Genomic DNA, 21343 nt, shown 5'->3' with positions numbered 1-21343 from the left:
TATAAGATCCAGGGCATACAAGATGATTTCTTAATCAAACAATAGTAATAACAACAACAAAAACACCTGTTGTTTTAATTTGGCAAAAAAGTAGTAAGTAAATAGTTGCCTTTTTATAGGAAGAATAATATTAATAAATAGGTAAAACTATATGACACAGATGTTTAAGAAATGTTTATTGGTTAATGGATTGCCAAGACCTGTCTTGAGCACTTTCCAGTTTATCTTATTTGAACTTAACTCCTGGAAGTTGTTACTATTTTTAACGATTTTACAGATAGAAAACCTGAAGCAAACAGAAAATAAGTGACTTGTCCAAGGTCTCAGAGCTAGTACATATCTGAAGCTGGATTTGAACTCAGTTGGTCCTTACTTCAGGCCCAATTCTCTAACTCCTGTTCCCCCTAGAATAGAAATTGGCAACTGTGTTTTTGGGAACCCCAATTTTGCCCTGGTCCTGAGACCTTAAAGGTCTATTGTTTAGTCTGGGAGGGGTAAGTCTGAGACTTCCCTCAGGGTGAGTTCTCAGGCAACAGGGGCAAATTCTGAACATTTTTTTTAACCTTAAAAAGTAAATGCTTAATTTATTTCTTGTCATTGCAAATTGTGCATGTAAAAAGAACGGAATAATTGGAAAGACATTTTCATGTGCCATCCATAAAAATATTTGGTATCACAGAAGTGGGAAGGAATCTTCAGTTTAATCTAACCTAATTAATAGCATAATATTTTAATGACATTCAGTTATTTTCACTTTAGCATATTTCAATGATAGGTCACTATATGACAAATTTGAATTTCATAAATTAAGCAATTGTTTTTCAGAGAACTTTTTCCTTTTCCTGATTGGATTATTCATCTAGAGAGAGTCTTAGTTCTTTAGTTCTTCAATTCCTTCTCCTGTGTGTGCAGATATTGGGATGATATGCTGAAACTCCATATTTTCCCCTGGAATTTCATCTTTTCCAAAGAGTTGTGAAAAATCTTTAGGATTCTGTAGTAGGTTCAAAAGTTCACTGATTTGTCTTTTCCATCTGGTAAATCCATTGTATTAACTGTAAATAGTGAAGTTTTCATCATAAAGTCCTCTCTGTATAGTTCTAGTTCCTTTGTAAGCAATGTTATAGTTTCAAAGGCAGATCTGAATTTAATTTTTGAAGAAATCTGAAATCCAGCAACATCGACGACAAAAAGAAGCTGTTTGGTTCTTTATATATGCTTGAGGAATTTATGGCCCATTCCTTTGTTCACATGTGCTCCTTCTCTTAAAACTGGAAGATCAACTACAGATACCTGTTTGAAATTATTACACATCTTTCCCAACTGAGGTCTTATTGTTATAAATGCATAATCTGCAATGTCAGGTTTTGCATGGGAAATGACTTAGTAAAGAAGATTTTCCAGCATTTGGAAATCCTACTAGGCTTATGTCAGCTATAAGTTTTAGATCAAGATGAATTATTCTTTTCTGGCCCTTGGATGGCAAGAAATTTGAAAGCAAATTACCCCCACGTCCTCCTTGTGCTATTAACATTCTAGCATCCTCTTTATTGAGTTCTCCTATGATTTGGTCTCTCTCATCAGTTACTATAAGGATTCTGTCAACTGGATTTTTTGTGAGCCCAAATTTGCCTCCATCCCCTGAGGACACCCCCCCCCCAAGTCCCAAAATCACCCCTTTCAGACTGAAACTGAATAATAGACCTTAAAGTACTTAATGGTCCCATTTCAGGTGGGACTAGTTGATTTATTCAAATGTTAAGTACTCTTTTGTCTTAGTAGTTTCTTCCATTGTATCAAAGTACTTTCCCAGGTAGCCCAGCCCTTTTGTAACCATTGTAGAGCATCAGCCTTTCCCTTATAATCCAGTCTTAGACTTCTCCTTTCTTTGTAGCCATTGTAAAGCCAATCAATGTTCTTCCCTGTCCTTAGTTCCCTGAAAGCTATATAAGATCCCCAAATTCTATTATTCTTTGGGGAATCTTCTAGCATGTTGATCCTCCCAGAGATACTGTCCCCAGAGCCCCAGAGCTTTGACTCTGTAGATTTTGGCACTTGACTCTGTGATAGCCATTGATTATTATGGACCTATCTCTTTCCTGATTAAAAACTTGTTTGTTTTTTTTGTTTGTTTTGTTTTCTGACTACATTAGTAAGTTCTGTTTTTTGTCAAGTTGACATATCCTACAAGAAAAGTATACTTTTGTCCCACTCTTCTGCCTTAGAGCCAATACACAGTATTGATTCTAAGATGGAAGATATGGATTTAAAAAAAAAAAGAAAAGTATACTTTCCGGAGAGCTGGACTTAAGATGGAGGAAAGCCTAAATAAAGTAAGAATAAAATCATGTCCACATTTACTAGCCTGCTGTTAAGTAAGTTCTCTGAGTCTCAGGCAACTCTAAGATAGCCCTTTACTCTCATAATCAAACATTCAATTTTCGTAGTAGAATGAAAGCTTCTTGAGAGCAGGGGACATTTCAATTTTTGTCTCTCTGATCCCTGATTTTAGCAAAGGGAAGGGACCTTTAATAAAGGCTTCAATTGAATGGAGTTAAATTTTGTCAGCTGTCCCTGCTCTGAATAACTTTCACTACCTCAAAGGTGAAAATGGTTTTTACCTTTTTATAATAAATTGCTAAATAACTGTTATTTATTTTATGCATTAAAAAATCTAAGCATAGGAGGGGAAAAGTGACACCTTGTCACTAGATGTAATTTAGTCCAGTACCTCCATAAATACTGATATTCTTTGCTTACATGGTCCAACTCCGAGTTCCCCAAGACAGGGGACAGACAGTAAATTATATATTAAAAGAACTCATTTTAACCTAATCCTTTTGATTAATATTAGGACATCACATACAATGCAGATGGAAAGGGACCCAAATCCTTATATTATGTCCTAATTTGAACCTTGTTTTTGAGAACATAAAATGTAAAAAATTTAATGAAAAAAACATTTAGCTAAAAATAACTGACAAATTCTTAAAACTTTTTCTTAACCAATCCTAGGCTCACTAAATTTAGAAAATTTCCATTTATTTTGCAACAATTTATGAGTTCCTGAAAACAGGTTGTTTAAAAAGAAAACATTTCACAGCCTTAACAGTAGCACATGTTGCTAGGAATGCTGACTCCCTACCAAATAAGTACACACATGGCCCCTTAAGGGCCTTTCAGAAATATTTTAACAAATAACCAAGAAGTGATGGAATTACCAGGCAGAGAAACCAAAAGTTTCCTTAGGGAGAAAAGAAAAACAAAACAAAACAACAAAGAACGCCCCAACGAAAACAACAATACTACATATATCTCTAAATTAAAAATGATCCATTTCATGCATCAACCTTTGGCTCCCAAAAGTTTTTCCATGACCATGTTGGCCATTCCTCCATATAAATTGTAAAGACATATTTTCCAACATGGAAGCAAAAGATAGTCATGACAGAAGAGCATTGAGAACTGTTGCAGGTGGAAGGTCTTGGATCTTTGGGAAAGTTTAAAGAAAGGTCCACAAAGGCAAAGTGGTAGGACTAGGTAGTCGAAAAGGGTAGGACTAGGATCAGAATTTAGATTTCCCAAATCAGTAATTTCATCTCTTTAAAGAGAAATGTATTAACATGCTTTATCATTATCACTTGTAAGACCCCACCCTAAGAGAAGCTTTTATAATAAAGAGGTTCAGTTAAGCAGAACAAGCCAATAGCATGAACATATCTGAAAACAGGTGACTCATTCCACATCTGTGCTCTACTATCTCTGTACCAAAAGGAGGGAAGTCGATTTCATTTTTGGTCCTTCTAATACGATTTCCACAATATTCTTTATCCTGGGGTATAGTTTTGACTCCATCATTTATTAGATGTTAACTTGGGGGGGAGGGGAAGAGAGGAGGAGGGAAGGAAAGCAAAGGAAGAAGAGAGAGGGTGTGGTGTATAATAGGCTACCATAGATTCTTGAGTAAGGTTTGCCAATTTGTTTTACAATGATGAGTTTTCTAAAAGGGAAGGATGGAAAGAAGAGGCAGTAATTATGCCCTCAGTTAAGAAGCAACCAATGATGAGTGGAAAGAACAATGGATTTGGAATCAGAAGACCAAGGTTCAAATTCTATTTCTGATATTTACTTCCTGTGTGACACTAGACAAATTCATTATCTTCAGCACTCTAGAGGCCACACTAGTTATTTTGAAATCAGGGAGGGAACTAGAGGTGGGGGGAAGTAGCAGGGTAGCCCTCAGGATGTATCAGGATGTAGCCTCTCATTTAAGAAAAAAAAAGTTAAAACACCCTGATTTTCCAGCTATATACATTCTTTTTTTTTTTTTCCCAAACCCATATCTTCCATCTTGGAATCAATACTGTGTATGGGTTCCAAGGCAGAAGAGTGGTAAGGGCTAGGCAATGGGGGTTAAATGACTTGCCCAGGGACACACAGCTGGGAAGTGTCTGAGGACAGATTTGAACCTAGGACCTCCCATCTCTAGGCCTGACTCTCAATCCACTGAGTTACCCAGCTGCCCCCCAGCCATATACATTCTTTTTTTTTTTAAGTTATATTTTATTTGATCATTTCCAAGCATTATTCATTAAAGACATAGATCATTTTCTTTTCCTCCCCCCTGCCCCCCCCACCCCCCATAGCCGACGCGCAAATCCACTGGCCAGCCATATACATTCTTGATAATATCTTTTATGCCATTTTTTATGGTCAAGTTTCCTTGGTAATATGCTATTGTATCTCAACCCCTACCACGAGCCTTTTGGGTCAACTACAATTTTGATATCTCTAAGATCATAGTATTCAATGATTAAAAACCAAATAATATCAGTGAAAGAATTTTGTCATTTAAGAGATTAGAATTTCCACATTGAACTGAATGAGAAAATGAATCTGAAAAAAATTTTAAAATCACAAAGCTCTATAAAAACGGACAGCATTATTTAGCCTAATGGGATAGTGTTCTTCATTCATTTCAGTCCTGTCTGACTCTTCCCAACCCCAATTGGGGTTTCCTTTCTTCCAGAAACTGGGAATGGTTTGCCATATCCTGTTCCAGCTAATTTTACATATGAAGAAATTGAGGCAAACAGAGATAAGTGACTTGCACAGGCTCACATAGCTAGTAAGTGTCTGGGGCTGGATATGAATCAGGTCTTGTCTCCCATTTGAGAAGCTCCATCTATCCTTGAGAGTTGGTATATTCTTTATATTTTATAGTTTTATCAAGTTGCTGATAGTAGAGAAAGGGTACATGCCTTATCAGGGTCTGATGAGAGAGAGAGGTGACAATAGCTGTCAGAGGTAGGATTTGAACTCAGGTTTTCAGGTCACATCTCTTATCTCTGTAGTATGACAACAGGATTTCAGATTACACTATCAATTTTTGTAATCATTGGACCACTACATCTTAAAGTTACTGATGTTGGAGAAATTCATGAATGATATTTATTATCCAGGAGGGTGTGTCTGTTTTTACAACAAGAAGCTCTCAGGATAAATGACCACCACCAGGCACTAAATGCTTCTTCTCTAACAAAGGAAAAAGAGCTGCTTTCATGAGCACAGCTTTCTTCTGTGGTTTCAGAGGGGCCAGCTGCAAAAGTCAAAGCTGATACTCTCTTCTTTCTTAATGGATGATGATCTCCTGTCAAGGGCAACTGATATCTCAAGGGCAGCAGGAGAAACCTAATTTTAGTCTTCTGGAAATTGAAGAGCTCCTGCAAATGATTACCAAACACTTTTGACTCCTATTTGGAGCTGCCCCCTTGAAAGGGAATTTAATGAAGGAGGAAAGGATATGAGAGTCCAAGAGAACAGGTCAGAGCCCCAGGATATAACGAGTTTGTCCTAGAGGATCTCAGATTTGAACTTTGGTCAGTGTTAAATGGATGCCTGGGCTATCAATATTGGTCATACTGGAAAGAAAGAGCTTTCTAGAACCAGTAGAATGAGGTGTATTTTCTCTGAGAACATCTCATAAAGATCTGTGTTGATTTCTAGTTTAAAATTCTATATTAATGCCATAAATACTGCCATTGCATCACACTAGTCCTTAAAAGCATCTATTGTTTAAAACAAATTAATTCACCAACCGGTTTCCTAAGTTTTACTCTTGAGTTTATTGTTTTGATTAGGTTTTCAGTAGTAATCACCCCCAACATTTTTTGAATTCACATTCAAATGTGCTGAATTAGAACAAAAGGACAAAAGAGTCATAGAACTTAAATACATAAGAACTTGAAAATGTATGAGTTTAAATTAAAAATAAGGGTAAATTAGGTGAACACAGAATAATATGCATGTCAGATCTTTGGGAAAGGAAAGATTTTAAAACAAGAGTTAGAAAAAATCACAAAATGTAAAATAAATAATTTTGATTACATCAAATTAAAAAACTTTTGTACAAACAAAACCAATGCAACCAAAATTAGAAGGGAAGTTACAAACTGAGAAACAATCTTCATAACAAAAACCTCTGACAAAGGTCTAATTCCTCAAATTTATAAAGAACTAAATCAATTGTACAAAAAATCAAGCCATTCTATCAAAACTATTAATAAGCACATGAAAAAGTGCTCTAAATCTCTTATAATCAGAGAAATGCAAATCAAAACAACTCTGAGGTATCACCTCATACCTAGCAGATTGGCTAACATGACAGCAACGGAAAGTAATGAATGCTAGAGGGGATATGGCAAAGCCGGGACATTAATACTTGCTGGTGTAAACCTTAAAATTTCTCAGATTTATGAATGTTGGAAATTTCACCATTGGGAAATTTCATACTTGGAAAAAATTTCCTACTGATAGTAAGAACTCTATTGGAATGTGAAAACCCTTGGCATGGGAGGGTCCTTCTTCTCCCTACTTAAGACTACTTTAGGACAGAAACCTTTTGCTAAATAATGGAAAGGTCTTTGACCTATACTTAAGCATAGAACAGGAAGTTCTTTGAGTCGTGATTGATTTTAGAATTGATACAATAGAGATACTTGGAATGACAGAACCAGGTCTTGGAACTTACAATCTCCACCCTACTCAGTCTAACAGGATTTAGGAAGGTCTGTAGCATAGATCAAGATTTAATTATTTGAGAATATAAACTACAACAGACATATGCAAAGGAAACAGACCTCTGGGCGGTCCTGGGTTAAGCTAGAGCCACCATTGGCACAGGGGAGACATCGACAGTGATTGGTAGATGTGAGAACTGAGGGGAGGGGACTTAGATGGTCTCCTTAAAAGATAGCGGGGTCTGAGGACAGGAGGGGAGGTTTTGCTCTGAGCAAGGTGGCTCTGAAGGAGGACTGAGGAGGTTGCTCGGTTGGAGGACCAGGAGAGAAGGCTGGCTCTGAAGGAGGAGAATTCTCTGGAAACATTTCTTGAAAGGAGGCTCTCTTGAAGGTGGAGCCTGAGGTTGGCATGAGAAGCCTTACCTAGAGAGATCTTGGGTGAGTGATAAAACCAACTGACTGATTTATTCATTCTTATTCCTTTCTTCCTTTCTCTCTTTTTCTATTGATTAATCAGTGTATTATAAATTAAATTTCTCTATAAAACCCAGTTGGCTTGGGCATATTCATAAATTGGGAATATATTCCCTGGTGACCATCTTATATTTATATAAAACCAAGACACAGTAGAAAACATATTTCAGCGGTCATAATTGATATATATATATATATTTCCCTTGCTCCCAAACATTTTAATTATCACAGTTTATGGCTCCCACTCTCTTATCTACAACTATTTAACACTCAAAACTATTTTAAATCTAACACTGATAGAGTTGTGAATTGATCCAACCATTCTGGAAGGCAATTTGGAACTATGCCCAAAGGGCACTAAAAGACTGTCTGCCCTTTGATCCAGCCATAGCACTGCTGGGTTTGTACCCCAAAGAGATAATAAGGTAAAAGACATGTACAAGAATATTCATAGCTGAACTCTTTGTGGTGGCAAAAAAATTGGAAAATGAGGGGATGCCCTTCAATTGGGGAATGGCTGAACAAACTGTGGTATATGTTGGTGATGGAATACTATTGTGCTCAAAGGAATAATGAACTGGAGGAATTCCATGGGAACTGGAACAACCTCCAGGAAGTGATGCAGAGTGAAAGTAGCAGAAGCAGGAGAACATTGTACACAGGGACTGATACACTGTGGTTCAATCACATGTAATGGACTTCTCCATTAGTGGCAATGCAGTGATCCTGAACAATTTGGCAGAATCTATGAGAAAAACCACTATCCACATTCAGAGGAAAAACTGTGGGAGCAGAAACACTGAAGAAAAACAACTGCTTGAATACATGGGTCAAAGGGATATGGTTGGGGATGTAGACTCTAAATGAACATCCTGGTGCAAACAACAACATGGAAATAGGTTCTGATCAAGGACACAAGTAATACCCAATGAAATTGTGTATCAGTTACAGGAAGGGTGGAGGTAGGGGAGGGAGGGAAATAATATGATTCTTGTAACCAACGAATAATGTTCTAAATTGACTACATAAAAATAAAAAATTAAAAAAAACTTAAAAATAAGGAACTCTAGAGTCTGAGTGAAGAGACATTAAGAGAGTCTAGACAGTTTACTTTCTGGAGCCATAGGCAAAGTCATGACTGAGGGGAAGGAATCTGAATGAGGTCCTTGACTGCAAAGAAAGTAGGACCAGTGCCAGTGGACAAGCCTAAGGGAAGTCTCCTAGACATCCAGCAAAGAGAGCTCTTCTGGCTGAAAGGAAGTCAGTTGTTTTGTTCCCTCTGCTGAGCTGTCATGGCAACCCTTTCCATACCTTGAAAGACCAGCTGGGCTTTCCACCAGCCAAAGGAGTGGAAAAGAACACTCTTTTGACTGTTTATAAAATATATTGTTCAAAATAACCCTGTGAAGTTGGACCACAGGGTCCTAGATTTAGAACTAAAGAAGCTTGGTGAACATGTCCAATTCCTTCATTTTATAGATGAGAACCAGAGAGGAGCTTGTCTGAAGTCACAAAGGTAAGAAATAGCAGATCTAGGATTTGACACCATGGACTCTGACGCCACATCCAGCATCCTTACCACTCAAGGGGATAAAAGTGTTGTTGTCCCATTTTATAAATAAGGAAATGGATTTGGAGAAGATTACTGACATATAAAGGCATCCAGCTAGTAAATGGCAGAATCCAGACTCCAAACTAAGTATTATATTTAGTTCAGTGTTCTCTCCATCATATCAAGCTGTTAAGTTCTGTGTTGGGGCTTTTTTCACTGTAGTCCATTCCGGCTAGCTGAATGCTCAGGAGCTCCTCTCCAGAAGGCTGTCTGTGTCCCCCCTCCCCCCCCAGGTGATGAACTTTTCAATCCTGGCAAATCAGGAAAAGGGGATGAATTTACAGTATGGATCATTGTACTCCTGTGGCTGACAAATATTCTTTCAGAATAAAGCAAATCCAATTTGACCTTTGAGGGATGGTATCCCCTCAGGGAATGTAATAATGGAACCCTGCCTATAATGTCCAGATTCTTTGTCATGATTCTGTATGTGTTTGTACATTGACATAAATCAATATCCATATGGACACACACGAAGAATGTTTAGATACCTTCAAGCTGAATACTCAATGATAAAATCATCCCAGATAAAATATAATACAGTGAATAGAGTGTAGGATTTGGAGTCAAGAAGACCATGAGCTCAAATCCTGCCTCAGACACTAATTGTGTCATCCTGGACAATTCATTTAACCTCTCTATGGCTCAGTTTCTTCATATAACCTTCATCATCAAAAATGGGAATTATAAAAGCGTCTGTCTCTTGGGGTTAATGTGAGGATCAAAATGAGTTAACAAAATGTGTAAGCACTTTCTGAACCGTAAACCACCATATTTCAATTACTATGAAAGGGGATGACAAGATTTGATTACAGATACGCAAAAGTGTGATACTATAATAACTTCACTACTATACAAACACAGTAACTTGCTTTAATTAGGAATATTTCTCTGTCTAAGGGAAAAAAAAGAATTTACAAATAGGTGAGCACATCAAACAAGATGAAAACCAAACAGTTATCTTAAAAACTTCACCAAATAATTTGCTATTTAGAATTCACAGGATGCTAATGGCTGTCTTCTGATATGTAGTGAACAAGAAATGGAAACATTGGTCATTCAATAGTTCAGCTGAATGCCACAAAAATAAAGACAATTAGCTGATTAAAGGGAGTATTAAGGAACTGTCTATATTGCCAAGAAGTCTTTTTAAATCAAATTCTAGTTCATATAAACAGCATGAACAGATGCCTGGATAATTTCAGCAAGAAAGGGCATATTTCACACCTCTCAGGAAAAGGGAATGACATTGGATAATAATAAGAATTGACAGTGATATATTTAAAGTGCTGGGCAGACTATAATATGCTGTTTAAATGTTAGCTATCAGTATTATTTCTAGTCATCATCTTAAAGTTTGCAAAAAGTACTTTTATATACATTACCTTCCTTGAGTGCTGCACAGAGGCATGTGTAACCCTAAGCATCGCTGTCTCCCCTGAACCCTGCTCTGAGAAGGGGGGGTCTCCACTCTTTCCCCCTCTCAATACTGAAAGACTAAACCATTTGAGGTACAACTTAACCCCTCTTTTTTTTTAATACACAGGCAGGGCAGCCGATAGAGCTCTAGACCTGATAGAGTCAGGAGACTGAGTTCTAATTTGGCCTCAGAAACTTATGAGCTATATGACCCTGGCAAGTTGTGAACGTTCTTTTTGCATCAGTTTCTTCCAAAGTAAAATGGAGATAATAATACCTACCTAATAGGGTTACTCTGAAGATAAAATGAGAGAATATTAGCAAAATGCTTTGCAAACCTTAAAGTGCTATGTAAAATCAAACTAATCATTATTCACTGGGAAGTTGCTAAATATGTTATCTTTATCTCCAAACAAGAAAATATTCCCTTAATTTGGAACTCTGCCCAAAGGGCTATAAAACTATGCATACCCTTTCATCCAGCAACATCACTTCCTGGTCATATCTTAAAGAGATTTTTTTTAAAGCATGGGGAAGACCTCTTTGTACAAAAAACATTTATAGTAGCTCTTTCTGTGGTAGCAAAGAATTGGAAATGGAGATGTTTATTATTTGGGTAATGGCTGAACAAGTTATGATATATGATTGTAATGGAATATTATTATGCTTAAATAAATGATGAGCAGGATGATTATGAAAAAGCCTGGAAAGATGCACATGAACTGATGCAAAGTGAAGTAAGCAGAACCAGGATAGCATTGCACACGGTCATAGGAATTCTGTATGATGATCAATTATGAATGATGTAGTTATTGTCAGCAATACAATGATCAAAGACACTTATAAAGGACTCATGATTAAAAATACTATCCATCTTCAGAGAAAAGAACTGATAGAATCTGAATGTAGATTAAAGCATACAATTTTTAATTTTTTTTTTGCATTTTAAAAAAATATATGAGTCTTCTTTCACAAAATAACCAAAATGAAGATGGACTTTTCGTGATTGTACTTGTACAACCTAGATTAAGTTATTTGATGTCTTGGGAAGGAAAGAATTTAGAACTCAAAATTTTGGAAAATGAAGTGTGAAAGTTGTTTTAGCATTTAATCGGAAAGATATCACATTTTTAAAATCCTAAGTGTTTAAAAAAAGTAAGCTCCATATAGATTCCAAGAAAATAAGCTTTCTTCAGCATATTATATTATGCCATTCATAAGCCTTGAAGTTTAAAATTTATGTAATGTTACTAAATTATCAAGTATCACTGGAAAACTTTGATTATCTCTTCCAGACATTTCCTAATTATCCTATAAGCATTTACCATGAGAAGGAGAGGGCGAAGAATAGAAACTTGATCTTCAGGACAAGAAAAATGTCTTCAACTTCATCTAGTTTTCTGACTCTAATCCTAGAAACCCACTTAAGAAAGAGAATATTTATTCATTTGTTTTCAGTTTTTCAGTGTTGGCAGTTTTCAAGCTTTCCAAATTATTTTATTTGTTTGGAGTGGCAGAGTGGTCAGCATCAATGAATTACCCTATCTCTACCATATGGAAGACTCTTCCTATCTCCTTGAATAGCCATTCAACATATAGATATTCTGGGGCCTCTCGTCACAGGGAGTATAAGCAAGAAAGATGAACTGGACAAAAATAATATTAATAAGACAACCTCGAGAGCTGCTAACTTTTGATGAGTTAACAATATTACACAAAGGCCAGTTTTAACTAGACCAGACACACTCATCACACAATAACTATTTTCTGAACTTTTGCTACCATCAATATACTATGTTATCTTCTAGGAACTTACAATCTAGTTATGGAAAAAATGACCAAAAATTTCATCTAATCAATTCATGCTATTATGTTTCAGAGAAAATAGAGATGACCATGATATGAGGGTAGTCAAGGAAGACTTTACAGAAGGGATGATTCTTGAGTCAGGCATGAAAAGATAGGTAGAAATTAGATCAGCACAAAAGTAAGAGGACAGAATTTCAGCCTGAACTCAGTATGCATATTCAGGATACTATAAGTAGATAAGACTGGCTGAAGGGAAGTTACATTTGGAAAATGAGAGAGATATAATGTTGGAAGTATAAGAGCAAACTAAATTATAGATGGTCTGGAAATGCAGGCTAAATAAATTAAATTGTATCCTACAGGCAATGTATAATCACTGAAAGTTTCTAAGTAGGAGACTAGTAAGAAGAAAATAATGTTTTGGGCAAGTATGTTCAGTGGTTAGAGCGACCTTCTGGAGACAGGATATCCTGGGTTCAAACCTGGCCCTAGACACTTCCTAATTATGTGACCTTGGACAAGTCACTTAACCCCAAATGCCTAGCCCTTACCTAGTTCTTCTGCCTTGGAACCAATACTTAATATAGATACTAGGATAAAAGGTAAACATTTTAGAAAAATAAAAAAGAAGAAAACAATGTTTTAGGAGATGGGTCTACATATAGTATAGAGAAGCGGTTCTCAACCTGTGGGTCACAACCTCGGAGGGAGTTGAATGACCAAAACACAGGGGTTGCCTAAAGCCATTGGAAAATAAATATTTTCCAATGGCTTTAGCCACTGAGAAATCGCGCTACTTTACAGCAAGATCTTGGAAAGAATGGGGACCCTGCTGCCCACACATTGTACTAATATTAGTTACCTATCAGCAGCCCTCCCCTTATGAGGGGGGATGGATTTACCCTGTTGCCTGGAGACCGGACTCAAACAGAGACCCAGAGAGAGCATCTGGGCACTGGCTCCGGAGGGGTTAAGAACAAGTCCTGGAGCAGATAACTCCTGGAGTGGATAACAGAGCCGAGTCATCCCAGCAAAGTGAAGCCTCAGCTCGAGCTGGAGGGAGACGACAGGAAGAAGAAGGCAGAGTCTGCAGACGCCCTCCCCAGGGAGGACTTACCTCCCACCCCAGCACTCAGGCTGCCTCCTGCTGGATTAATATTTCTCAACAGATAATTAAATATTGTTTTTGTGATTAATCACTATGTTTAAATTATGTTTGATTTGTAGCAATGAGAATACATAATGCATATCAGGTATTTACATTCCAAGTCATAACTGTAGCAAAATTAGTTTTGAAGTAGCAACCAAAATAATTTTTTAGTTTGGAGTCACTGCAACATGAGGAACTGTATTGCGGGGTCATGGCATTAGAAAGGTTGAGAACCACTGGTATAGAGGTTAGATAAGTAGAAAGATTAGATGTGGGAATGATAGATGTTATAGATAAAATATTTTTAAAATGTTGCAATCAATCAATCCATATTTTAATCTATTCCTAACATGGATCATAGAATCACAGAATCTCAGCCATGAAAGGGACTTCACAAGTCATTTGGCTGTCCTCAAACACTGCCCAGATGTGGACAAGTCACTTAGGTCCCTTTGCCCAGCTTTAACAGCTCTTCTGCTTTGGAACCAATACCAAGTATTGATTCTAAAGTGAAAGGAATGGGGTTAAAAAAATAATTCCTCCAGTGAGGGAGACCCTATTATCTGTCAACCCAACCCATTCAAATCCAAAAGGTCAAATCTAATTGTTAGAAATTTTTTCCTTACCTCAAAGCCTAAACTTGCTCATCAACAACTCTAATGACTGATCCTTGAGCTGCTTGCTGGAGTCAAGCAAAATGAATCAACTTCCTCTTTTTACAAGAGGACTTTTCAAGTACTTAAAAAGAGCAACTAAGTTCTGTCTCCTCCTACCCCAACCCCTCACTATCTTTTCCACTTCTGATCTCCAACTCTTTTCCTCCATAAGGTAAATATCCTCCGTTCTTTCAAATATTTTTCTGAACAATTCTTCATCATTCTGGCTGTCGTTCTTGGGGATACTTGCAGCTTTTCAATTCCATGAATTCTGGAGGCAATTAGATGGTGTTGCACATCAAGTGCTGGACCTGGAGCCAGGAAGTTATGAGTTCAAATCTGACCTCAGACACTTACTAGTAGGCCTAGGCAAATCAATTAACTTCTTTCTGGCTCAGTTTCCTCAACTGCAAAGTAGAGATAATAAAAGCATTCTTTTTCTTCCTAGTTTTTTAGTAAGATCAAAAGAGATAATAATTGTAAAATGCTTTCCAAACTTTAAATACTCTACAGATGTTAGCTAGTAGATTATTATTTGTTGTTGTGATTCTGGCTGGCATTTTCTTGACAAAAAATACTGGAGTGGTTTGCTGTTTTCTTCTCCACCTCATTAGATTTTTACCTACTATTAAGTGAATTAAATACTGCAGACTTCTGGGTAAACATGGCTGCAATTTAGACCCAGGAATCTCCCTCTCTTCAGAGCCTACTGATACAGACTACCTCAAAAAAACAAAAAACTGGAATTCATATGAACGAAGGGACTCCACAGTAGGGTGCAGCACTGAAGGCATGTGGGATTTGGGCATTTCCACACTATATGGGGGTGAAATAGCTTCCATCAAAATGCAAGCTGATCTGCCATCCTTCACCCCACCTACAGAGCCATTGGGCTAGACTCAGAGTCAGTGTGGACTAGAATCAGTGAGAGAATGAGGGGTATCTCTAGGTCCTTGGCAGATGACTAAGACCACCAAAACCCTACCCCTGAGAGCAGCTAGACTTGAGACCCCAACAGGAGGAAGAGCGCAGACCTTGGGTGAGGAGATAGCACAGAGAAGGGCTGCAAACAGTAGTAGCTCCAGAGACTTGAGAGGTAGCCTCAGGCAAAAACCTTGCTCCTTAGTTCCATACACAGAGAGCCTGCCCTCCTCACTCAGACTTCTGACTGGAAAGGGAAGGAAAAACCACCATAGTGATGGCAAAAAATTCCCAGGAAAAACAAGAAGAAAGCATTGACCCTGAATAATTTTTATGGAGGAAAAATCCAGAATACAGAGGAAATAGCAGAAGAGGACATACAAATAAATGCATCCAAACTTTCAGAAAAATGGATATTGGCCACAAGCTCTTGAAGAATTTAAATTGGAGCTTATCAAAAAAATGGAAGAATATTGGCAAGAAAAGTGGGAAATAGTTCAAAAAGAAAATAACAGTTTAAAAGACAGGAACTCCCAATTGAGATAAGAATCCCAGAAATCAAATGAAATGATAAATAGAGACCAAAATTAAACAGCTAGAAGCCATGAAAATCTGGATAGACCAAACTGAAAAGGAAAATCAAAAGATGATAGCAGAAAATCAAAAGATTATAGTGGAAAACCAGTCTTTAAAGACCAGAATTGGGCAATTAGAATCCAATGATCTTGCAAAACAGCAAGAATTAATAAAGCAAAGCCAAAAGATTGACAAAATAGAAGGAAACATGAAATATCTCACTGAGAAGATGACTGACCAAGAAAACAGGTCTAGAAGAGACAATTTGAGAATCATTGGTCTACTTGAAAACATAGAAACAAACAGAAACCTTGACATCATTCTATAAGAAATTATCCAAGAAAACTGCCCTGATGTTCTTGAACAAGATGGCAAAATCGACATTGAAAAAGTTCATAGAACACCCTCAATCCTCAAAAGACAACCCCCAGGAATATAATTGCCAAATTTAAGAGCTTCCAAGCTAAGGAAAAAATTTCACAAGAAGCCAAAAAGAGACAATTCAGATATCAAGGAGCACCAATCAGGATGACACAAGATATGGTAGTTTCCACACTTGGAATATGATACTCAGAAAGGCAAGATAATTGGGTCTTCAACCAAGAGTCACCTACCCATCAAAACTGACTACATACTTCCAGGGGAAAGTATGGGCATTCAACAAAATAGATTTCCAAGTATTTTTTTAAACCCCTACATTCTGTCTTGGAGTCAATACTGTGTATTGGCTCCAAGGCAGAAGAGTGGTAAGGGCTAGGCAATGGGGATCAAGTGACTTGCTCAGGGTCACACAGCTGGGAAGTGTCTGAGGTCAGATTTGAACCTAGGACCTCCTGTCTCTAGGCCTGGCTCTCAATCCACTGAGCTACCCAGCTGCCCCCTGATTTCCAAGTATTTGTAAAGACCAGAACTAAGAGGAAAGTGTGTTATCAAAACACAAAAATCAAGAGAAACATGAAAAGGTAAATAAGAAAGAGAGAGGAAAGGGGGGAAAATATATATATATATTATTTAAACTTTCTTCTCTAAGGGCTTCATTAAGATCAATTTTTTAATATTAATATAAAAATACTGCAGAGATGATGTGGCCAGAGCAGAATATAGTAAGACTACGACATCACATGTTCTTAAAACTTTTCCTCTCTGTTCCCACACAATATACACTTACATACAGAGTGTATCATCCACTAACCCTCAAGGTTCTTTTTCACACAGACTATCTACTCATGTGTCCCTCATCTTGTGCTTGTGAAATTAGTTTTTTGATACCCAAGAGGTGGGTTTCCCATTCATCACTTTTAAATATCATCATATATGGTTCAGCCCCTTGTTCTAGCATCTCAAGGTGTTTTTTGAATCCTGTGATGGCTATCCCTCTCAGTTTTGTGTCATCCGCAAATATTAAAAGTATATCATTTACAGTGTCATCTAAGTCATCAAAAAATGTTATACAGCATAGAACTAAAGAACAGATATCATGGCAGTCCATGAGAGATCTCCTTTCAATCTGAGTTAAAGTCATTGATGACTACATTTCAGGTTTGGCCACTAAGCCACTGTGGAACTCACCCATATTGAGTCATTTCAGTTGCATCTAACTCTTTGTGACCCTTTTGGGGGTTATCTTGGCAAAGATACTGAAGTGGTTTGCAAATTCCTTCTCCAGTTCATTTTTACAGATGAAGAAACAGAAAATAGGGTTACTTAAGTGAATTGCTCAGGGTCACATAGTAAGTATAGTGTGTCTAGTAAGTGCCTGAGGCCAGACTTAATCAGGTCTTGGTGCCCTATCCATTGCATTACCTATCTACTTTCAGCTTGGCCACTAAACAAGTTTGGAATTCACCTGAATTCTATTCTCACTTTAGATCACATCATTCCATCTTGTTTACAAGGACACAATGAGCTAGTTGATTACATACTTTGCTGAAACTCAGATAAACAAATATCTATAGCATCATCATGATGTACCTGTCTAGTGACCCTGTTAAGAAAGGGAATGAAAGAAAGAACTTCATTTGGCATGATACCCAAATTAGTGCTCTTTCCTTCCTCAAAGTATATGGATATATTTACCATATGTTGTATGCTTCTAACAACTCCTTGAGGTTAGGAGTATATTTTTATTTTGTCTTTGTATCCCTAGGATTTTACACACTAAAGTCTTAAAAACTGTTCTTCAGACTGCATTATATGATTTGTTTTTCATGGAGCCCTGATCAGGTTCACAGTATTCACTCCTTCCTTTTCTAGTCATCCACAAACTACTTGTTGAACAATATTAAATAGATATACATAATATTAAATAAATAACATAATAATAAATATATAAATATAATAAAAGAATTGTACTCGAGCTCACTGGCCTACAATATGCATACTCTACATTCTTCACTTTTTCTTAATTAGAATGACATAAACCCTTCTTCATTACCATTGCATCTCTCCCATTCTCTATGATCTGTCTTTCCCCCCATGATTTATACAATAATTGTTGATAGTGGTTAACATTTGTATATCCACTGGTTCTGTCAGGACCCTATGATGAAGCTTGTCTTGCACTTGTAGCTTTTATTAGCCACATTTGAGTTGCTGTTTCTAGTCCAAGAATCATTGTCCTTGGAAGGATTCAGATAACATTTTACTTAAATAGCACACTACCCACGAACTATTAACTGAAACTCAAAGCAATTGATTTCAAATTTTGAAAAACTTAAAATCCGTTTCTCCCTCCTACAATAAAATATTACTTATGCATTACTTCATGGTTCTTTTGAGAAGGGGAAAATGAAGAGATAAAATAGGAAGGCCTTTCCAATGACATCAGCAGCTTAGTAAGATGTAGATATCAACAAAGTGAAATGCAGATATACTTAAAATAACAAGGAAGATTTGCTCAGAATGTCCTTTGCTCAAAACCTTTCCAAACTGCCCTTCAAAATCGTCACTGAAAAAGAATGAACTCTTTAGTCTGGCATAGAAGGTCATTAAACACTCTGGTTGCAGGCTGACTGTCTTGTCTCACCGGCTCCCTTTCATATACTCTATTCTCCAGCCAAACTCAAGTACTTACTAGTTCTCTTTCCAATAGCCATGTGTATGTTCATGAAGTTCCCTAGTCTTTTGTCAGTAATAGCTAGCCACTACTCAATGACCTTTCTTCTATATCACCACCTCCTCCTTGCCCCCAGTCAATTTTCTTCCTCATTAAATCCCTTTCCAGGTCCCCCAGCAGCAAAGACCATCTACATCAAGGGCCAGAAGGATGAAATCACCAAGGATTAACCAATCCAAAGGCACGGCTTGAGGTATTCTGTTCTATATTTTACAATCAATAATGCAGGGAAAATGGATTTTTCCATGCACAAAATTCTATTGTTTTCATGTGTGTTGCTGAATTCTTTTTCTTTTTTTTTATATCACACACTAGCGATGATCTTGAAATTATACTATAAGAAGACTGGTTGTCAGTTGAAGTATTTTCAATATAAAAATTTTCAATTAGATTATATATACATATACACACAGTAAAAGTAAATTCAAGTACATTGTAAGATCATTTTATGTTCAATTCAATGAAACCTAATAAAATGAGTAATTATTTCATTTAATACTAATCAGTTGATTCCAATTCAGGAGGGTACAAAGGAGGCTTGGTCCATAAAGGGCATCTGCATAGATTTAAAGAAGGAGAGGGAAATCCTCTAGTACCCATCAGTGCTATGGATAATGAGTTGTATGCGTCCACAGTGGTGAACATCCATGTGCCCAAGGCTGTAGGCTAACCACTACCAGGTCACGTGGCTCATGACATCACTGGCTCTGCAAAACTAAATTTTAGGCCAAACATAGACTAAGATTAAAGAATTCCTTTTGAGTTAACTTTTTCAGAGCTTTGACCCTTCTCTAAAATATACTCTTGTGCCCTCTAGCGGTAAAACACAAAAACCAACGTGTGTACATTTTCAAAGCCAATTCTTTGGTTCTAAAATATGTTTAAGCAACTACTGTTTTATTATGACACAGTTGTCAGACTATTTTGGCGTTTCCATCAATAGAGGAAGTCATTACTTATTCGGAACACAAATTGCTTCAAAACGATAAAAGGTTTCCTTTCCCATTCAAAAGAGTGGGAAAAGATTCTCTTCTCCTTGGGGGGAGCAGAGATGGGGAGGTTAAACTCTTATCTTCTGCCTTATAAGTGACACTATGTAAAGATACTCTTTCAATCCCAGTTGGCTAATCCTTCAAACTCTTTTGTCTTGGAAACGATACTTGATATCAATTCGAAGACAGGAGGTAAGGTCCGAAAAAACTCATATTCACAATCTTAGCCTTTATTGGCTCTTCTCTAACCTAAGATCCCATATCTAGTCCATGGTTAATCCTTCAAATCACTATTGATTAGAGAAATGCAAATTTTAACAAGTGAGATACTCCCTCACACCTGTCAGATGGCTAATATGACCAAAAAAGGAAAATGATAAGTTTTGGAGGGATTTTGGGAAAATTGGGACACTGATATAACCATTCTAGAGAGCACTGTGGAAGTATTCACAATGGATCATTACATCATGCATACATTTGGCACACTAATACCCCAACAGAGTCTGTATCCTCAAGAGATCAGAGATAGGGCAAGAGGACTTCCTTGTACAAAAAACACTTTTAGTGGTTCTTCTTGTAGGGGCAAAAAATTGGAAACTGACGGGATGTCCATCAATTACAGAATGTTCAAACAAGTTGTAGTATATGGTTGTAATGGAATACTACTGGCCATAAGAAATGACAAACAAGATGAGTATGGAAAAATCTGGAAAGACTTATATGAACTGATACAAAATGAAATGAACAAAACTAGGAGAACGCTGTATATAGTAACAGAAATATATGGTGGTCAACTGTGAATATCTGAAACCAAGTTTCCAGGATAAGAGCAAAGGACTCATGATGAAAAATGCTCTCCATAGCCAAAGAAGGTACTATTGGAGCCTGCAGATCAAAGCATGCCATCTTCCACTTTATTTCCCTTATGAGTTTTTTTTATTGCATGTATATGTGTTTTCTTTCACAGCATGAGGAATGTAGAAATATGTATCACATGACCTAATTGTTATAACCTATATCAGACTATTAATTGTATTAGGGAGTGTGGAAAGGAGAAAGGAAGGGAAAGAATCTGAATCTTGAAAAATGTCAGATCACAATTGTCAAAACTTGTTCCTACATGTAATTAAAAAAATTAATTAAAAACATAAATGTAAGGATAATTGCCATTTCTGTTGATTATGATATTTAATATATGTGCAAATGGAACCCTGAATTTATATGCAGTATTACCTTTTCCCAACATTATTTTTTTTAATTTTATTTTTTTTTTAATTTTTAACAGGTATGTGCATTCATCTGGGTAGGAAACTAGAGGTAAGGAATTTCTACCAAAGGAGATATCACTTCCTTTGCAGTTAATACTCTTAGAGAGGGTTGTATGAGGAAGTAGAGGTGAGGTGGGATAGTGGTGACCACGGTTACTCTACTAAAAATACTACATTGTTAATTCATATAGATTTTGTAGTTTCCAAAAGCATTTAAAAGAAAAAAGCATCTCATTTTGTTTTGTATCTATTATCTAAAACAATTTGAATGAAAATTATAATACTCATACCTTTTTTCTGTAGACAAAGAAATAAAATGTTTCCAAACTTAC

The 21343-nt window shown here is 36.8% G+C and overlaps 1 protein-coding gene and 1 pseudogene across 3 annotated transcripts in view; both read right to left on the bottom strand.

The window, feature by feature from the left end:
* LOC100032166 (cAMP-specific 3',5'-cyclic phosphodiesterase 4D) overlaps positions 1-21343 on the bottom strand; it is a 1134105-nt gene that overhangs the window by 449187 nt on the left and 663575 nt on the right. Inside the window, exon 1 of one of the 3 annotated variants that reach the window (XM_007486361.3) lies at positions 1-875. This exon is cut by the window's left edge and continues 7673 nt beyond it. The exons of the other annotated variants lie outside the window; for them this stretch is intronic. The gene's annotated coding sequence lies outside the window, so the exon portion shown is untranslated. Of the gene's footprint in view, positions 876-21343 lie in introns of those variants that run through there. 3 annotated transcript variants of the gene reach the window in all.
* On the bottom strand, positions 822-21343 carry LOC130457953 (GTP-binding protein 10-like; annotated as a pseudogene).

This window comes from Monodelphis domestica, chromosome 3, assembly GCF_027887165.1.
Source record: "Monodelphis domestica isolate mMonDom1 chromosome 3, mMonDom1.pri, whole genome shotgun sequence".
In the NCBI taxonomy this organism is placed as follows: Eukaryota; Metazoa; Chordata; class Mammalia; order Didelphimorphia; family Didelphidae; genus Monodelphis; species Monodelphis domestica.
The sequence above is the reverse complement of the archived record's forward strand: the minus strand, read 5'-3'. Positions and strand labels throughout refer to the sequence as shown.